Raw genomic sequence first — 5710 nt, forward strand, 5'->3', positions numbered from 1 at the left:
AGAGAAAGAAAGAAAGAAAGAAAGAAAGAAAGAAAGAAAGAAAGAAAGAAAGAAAGAAAGAAAGAAAGAAAGAAAGAAAGAAAGAAAAAGATAGAAAAAAGGCCCAAAGCCACACAGCTGGTGAGTGGCGGAGGTGGCACCTGATCCAAGTCTGATGGGCTCTGTGTTTCCTCCATTCTGAAGGCTGGGAAGTGAGGAAGGAGAAAACTAGCAAATGGAGGTGGGTAAGAGTGCTAGAGCACCTGCCTCTGCGGCTAGAGAGAAAAACTAGACCAGGGCAGACGTTTTCCTGCGCAGTAATGTGGGAGGGAGATCAGTGGGGGAGGGCTAGCTGATTAAGCCACATTCGGTAAAGGAAGTGAGATGACTCCGTGGGGCCAGCCACATTTGAGAGAGCCAATGAGATGAGAACAATCGGTGGGTCCAGCCAATGATCTACTGACATGACCTAGATTTTTTTTTTTTTTTGGAGAGGTTTTTGCTATAGGGCATGTGCGCTCGCCAGACAGACAGGGAGAGACATAGAGACAGAAAGCGAGAAATCACCCCCCAGGGGGATGGCCATACCGCAATCCCTTCTCCTCCATTCTCCTCTCAGGATCTTGGGCATGCATGCACACGTGCCCAGCGTGAGTTTTAAGCCACCGGATCTGGGATGCGAACCACAGTCAACTACGTGGGAGTCCAGCAACATAGCCATTACGCTAACTGCTGGTCCCGACATGACCTCGATTTTTTTTAATTATAAACTTCACAGAGGTACAAGGGAACGTCAAAGATTTGTGGAATTTGGAATTAGAGCATGAGCTTAAGGGGCCAGATGGCTGCGGTGGTAATGCAGCACTCCGCACTGCTGGACCCACGTGGGAAGAAGGCCCTGGGTTGGTGTCCTGAGGCCTCCCTGTATATGCCAGGGGCCTACCAGGGGCCTACATGCCTATGCCCGTGACTTGGGCTTGCACAGACCCTGATGGGAGTGCCTTTTCTCTCTCTTATGGAAGAAATAAATAAAGAAGCTAAAATAAATCCATAAAGCATGAGTTTCTTTTGGTACAAAACAACTGAGGTTCATGCAGAGTCTTTCATAATATGCTTTTTGTTGTCGTTTGCTATAGGACACGTGCACTCACTGGATGGAGAGACAGAGAAAGAGGTGAAGTGAGGGAAAAAACCCTGAGGGGGATGGCCACTCGGCAGTCCCTTCTCCATTCTCCTCTCAGGATTTTGGACAGGTGTGTGCATACACCTGGTGTGTTTTTCGAGCTGCCAGGTCCAGGACTCGAACCATGCAGTCGGCCATGTGGGACCCAGCTGCCTTAACCATCACAGGCTGGCCCCATGACATGCATTTTCCACAAACGTTCTTAAGCCCCCGCCTATAACATGCCATACAACTTTATGTATTTATTGGCTCTCGGCTGATTTGTTCACCGCTAAATCCCCGCTGGCACATCATAGGTGCTCAATAAATACTTATTAAATGGTAGCATGAGCTAAGCCACGGTCCCTGTCTGCAAAGGCCCTCTGTCCCTATACCCTACTTCCCTCCTGGTGGCTCTGCAGCTTTAAGGACTCCCATTGTCAGGTCTCGCAGGAGAGGGGGGAGCCCCTTTCCCCTGCAGCCCCAGGCTCCCCAGCTGCCCCTCCACCCAGGCCTCAGCACCAATGCTGCCAGTCAATACCAGCCTCTGGCAGCCGCACTTGGACGCCCACCACCCCCCCCCAGACAACCCCAGCCTCTGCCAGCCGCACTTGGACGCCCACCTCAATCGATAACCAGCGGCTGCCATCGATTAGCCCTGGGGGAATCGGGAACCAGGGGAGAAGCAGAGAGAGGGACAAGCAGGGTGTGCAGACAGACACACTCAGAGAGGGGGCAGCAAGAGGGAGCCCCCAGTGACCAGGCCAGAGCGGAGATGAGTGGAGAGGAGCTGCCAGCCCCTGAGCTAGGAGGGCAGAAAGACACACATGAGAAAGAGAATGAAGAGCCAGAAAGGGAAGGTTGTTGCAGCCCTGCTGAATGCCAGGGGCATCTTCTCCCAAGCCCAAGCGCAACCCTGGGGGAAGCAGTTTGGGGCACCATCTTACAGGGAGTTAAGCACCTGAGATTAAGAAACTCACCCAAACCCCGAGCCTTTAGATCTGGGAGCAGAGCCAGGTCTTGCGCCCACGACTGCCATAGTAGGAGCCCTGGGTGTCACTTCTGGCCTCCAGCCCGGCACCGCACCCACAGCCCCATGGGAAGCTGTGGAGATGGTTCAGGAGAGGTGCAGGGGAGATGGGTGAGGGCTGCATGGGAGGGGTTTGGCATGACCACGGGCTGGGGCCAGGGCGGAGAGGCGTGGACTAGCCAGGTACAGTTCTGCTGGCTCCGTGGCAGGCCCGAGCAGAGCTGGGCTGGTGGCTCTCTCCTCCCAAGGCCGAGCTTCCTGCCCTTTCTCCCTCCTCTCCCCCAACCCTTCCAAACCCTTCTGATTGCCACAGCAGGACTCTGGGCAAGTTACTCAACGTCTCTGAAAGTAGTAACAGTGCCTACTCCAAAGGAGCAGGGTTGAGTGAGACGAGGCCTGTGCGACAGCACGTGCGAGCCTACGCACCAGCACCTTCATCGCCACCGTCCGCTGCTCCCCCTGCTGCCCCAAGCACAGATTCCAGGCCCCATAGCACCTGGTGGCCATCTGCCCATCGGCCTCAGGGCTCAGCCTGGCCTGACCCCTGCTGGACACCCCGCCCCTAACCATGTAGGGCCTGGACGCAGAGGGGCCTTAGCCTGCGAGCCTCCGCACGGCCCTCGCTCAGACTCAGAGCAGCCGTGGCTGGGGGCCTTTGTGCCACTCGGCAGTCCCTTCTCCATTCTCCTCTCAGGATTTTGGACAGGTGTGTGCATACACCTGGTGTGTTTTTCGAGCTGCCAGGTCCAGGACTCGAACCATGCAGTCGGTCATGTGGGACCCAGCTGCCTTAACCATCACAGGCTGGCCCCATGACATGCATTTTCCACAAACGTTCTTAAGCCCCCGCCTATAACATGCCATACAACTTTCTGTATTGAACCATGCAGTCGGCCATGTGGGACCCAGCTGCCTTAACCATCACAGGCTGGCCCCATGACATGCATTTTCCACAAACGTTCTTAAGCCCCCGCCTATAACATGCCATACAACTTTATGTATTTATTGGCTCTCGGCTGATTTGTTCACCGCTAAATCCCCGCTGGCACATCATAGGTGCTCAATAAATACTTATTAAATGGTAGCATGAGCTAAGCCACGGTCCCTGTCTGCAAAGGCCCTCTGTCCCTATACCCTACTCCCATCCTGGTGGCTCTGCAGCTTTAAGGACTCCCATTGTCAGGTCTCGCAGGAGAGCCCTGGGGGAATCGGGAACCAGGGGAGAAGCAGAGAGAGGGACAAGCAGGGTGTGCAGACAGACACACTCAGAGAGGGGGCAGCAAGAGGGAGCCCCCAGTGACCAGGCCAGAGCGGAGATGAGTGGAGAGGAGCTGCCAGCCCCTGAGCTAGGAGGGCAGAAAGACACACATGAGAAAGAGAATGAAGAGCCAGAAAGGGAAGGTTGTTGCAGCCCTGCTGAATGCCAGGGGCATCTTCTCCCAAGCCCAAGCGCAACCCTGGGGGAAGCAGTTTGGGGCACCATCTTACAGGGAGTTAAGCACCTGAGATTAAGAAACTCACCCAAACCCCGAGCCTTTAGATCTGGGAGCAGAGCCAGGTCTTGCGCCCACGACTGCCATAGTAGGAGCCCTGGGTGTCACTTCTGGCCTCCAGCCCGGCACCGCACCCACAGCCCCATGGGAAGCTGTGGAGATGGTTCAGGAGAGGTGCAGGGGAGATGGGTGAGGGCTGCATGGGAGGGGTTTGGCATGACCACGGGCTGGGGCCAGGGCGGAGAGGCGTGGACTAGCCAGGTACAGTTCTGCTGGCTCCGTGGCAGGCCCGAGCAGAGCTGGGCTGGTGGCTCTCTCCTCCCAAGGCCGAGCTTCCTGCCCTTTCTCCCTCCTCTCCCCCAACCCTTCCAAACCCTTCTGATTGCCACAGCAGGACTCTGGGCAAGTTACTCAACGTCTCTGAAAGTAGTAACAGTGCCTACTCCAAAGGAGCAGGGTTGAGTGAGACGAGGCCTGTGCGACAGCACGTGCGAGCCTACGCACCAGCACCTTCATCGCCACCGTCCGCTGCTCCCCCTGCTGCCCCAAGCACAGATTCCAGGCCCCATAGCACCTGGTGGCCATCTGCCCATCGGCCTCAGGGCTCAGCCTGGCCTGACCCCTGCTGGACACCCCGCCCCTAACCATGTAGGGCCTGGACGCAGAGGGGCCTTAGCCTGCGAGCCTCCGCACGGCCCTCGCTCAGACTCAGAGCAGCCGTGGCTGGGGGCCTTTGTGCCGAGCCCTCTCTGAAGCTTCTGAAAGTGGAAGGTCAAGGTCAGCTGGAATGTGCTGGGAGATTCCCCTCTCTCCACCCGCCAGAGAAGCGAAGGGGAGGCCGTTAGGCGCCGTCCTCAGGCCTTGCTGGTTGTCCGCACGTCATCTCTAAATGCCCAGTGTGAGCCTGGCCCTGGCCTGGGAACTGGAAGTACGAAATGAGTAAAGCTAAATCTTGCCCTGAAAGTCTAAGGGACCGTGTGCGCGTGTGTGAGAGGGGTGTGTCCTTTGTGGGAGGTGTGTGTCTGCAGAGGCCTGTGTAGAGGCAGAGTGGCCGGGAAGGCTGCTTGCAGGAGGAGACCAAGCCCACGGTTACAGTTTCCTATTTCTTCTTTTAAGATTTTGCCAAAGGGTGCATGTGCTCACCAGGTAGAGATGGCAAGACAGAGAGATGGAAAGAGAGGAAAAGGAGAAAGCAGTCCCCAATGGGGTGTGGTCACTCCACAATCCCTTCTCCATTTCTCTGTCCCGTCGGATTTGGGGTGCACATACACATGCACCCAGGGTGTTTTCCAAGCCTCCAGGGCAGGGACTCGAACCTCAGTCAAATAAAACCTAGCTCCCTTAACCAGCAGGTCGCAGGCCGGCCCGAAGATGTCTTCTTTCTAAAGGAAACTGTTCAGCCCGTGGATGTGTTTTTGAGGCTGCAGATACACCATGAGAGGTACTGCTTTTCACGGAGCCTCCCTTCTGACACCCACAAACCTCAGCACAAAAGCCGGGTGTCTGAGGAGCAGATGGCCAGCTGCAGAGGTGGCAGGAGAAAGCCCAGGCCCAGCCCCTCCTCCTCGGGCACCGCAGCTGGTGAAGGGTGTCCTCTGAAATGGGATATTGTGACAGGGAGGGCATGGGGCAGGGGCGAAGGACAGGCATTTCCATAAAAATCCTTCTTGGAGTGTAGCGGAGAGGAACCTCGCTTAGAGCAGCTTTTGCAGAGCCTGCGGTGCAAATCTCCTGGTCCTGATTCAAGGACCAGCCCCTCTTCTGTTCCCAATCTAGGAAAGAAGCTGGGACGATTAGCCGGTGGCAGAGCTCATGCCCTTTCCTGCTCCTCGGGGCGGGGGTGCTAGCGGTCCTCGGGGAACGGGCCTGCTCCCCTCTGCCCGCCCCGTCTGCTAAACAAGGTCCTGCGATATAAAAAGATAATTCTGAGAGCAGTCGTTTTGCGGTAAAATAACAAGGATGGCGGCCGGAGGTCGAGGGTCCTCTTTACCACGCACTGAGCTAGCCCGGCGTGAGGTTCCATGCTGCACAGACCAGGCAGCAGGA

General features: G+C 56.3%; 1 protein-coding gene across 1 annotated transcript in view; it reads right to left on the reverse strand.

Moving 5' to 3' along the window:
- The window catches only part of MRM1 (mitochondrial rRNA methyltransferase 1), a 23406-nt gene that overhangs the window by 740 nt on the left and 16956 nt on the right, over positions 1-5710 (reverse strand). The gene's annotated exons all lie outside the window — the stretch shown is intronic.

This window comes from Tupaia chinensis, unplaced genomic scaffold (assembly GCF_000334495.1).
Source record: "Tupaia chinensis unplaced genomic scaffold, TupChi_1.0 Scaffold000407_4, whole genome shotgun sequence".
NCBI classification, from domain to species: Eukaryota; Metazoa; Chordata; class Mammalia; order Scandentia; family Tupaiidae; genus Tupaia; species Tupaia belangeri.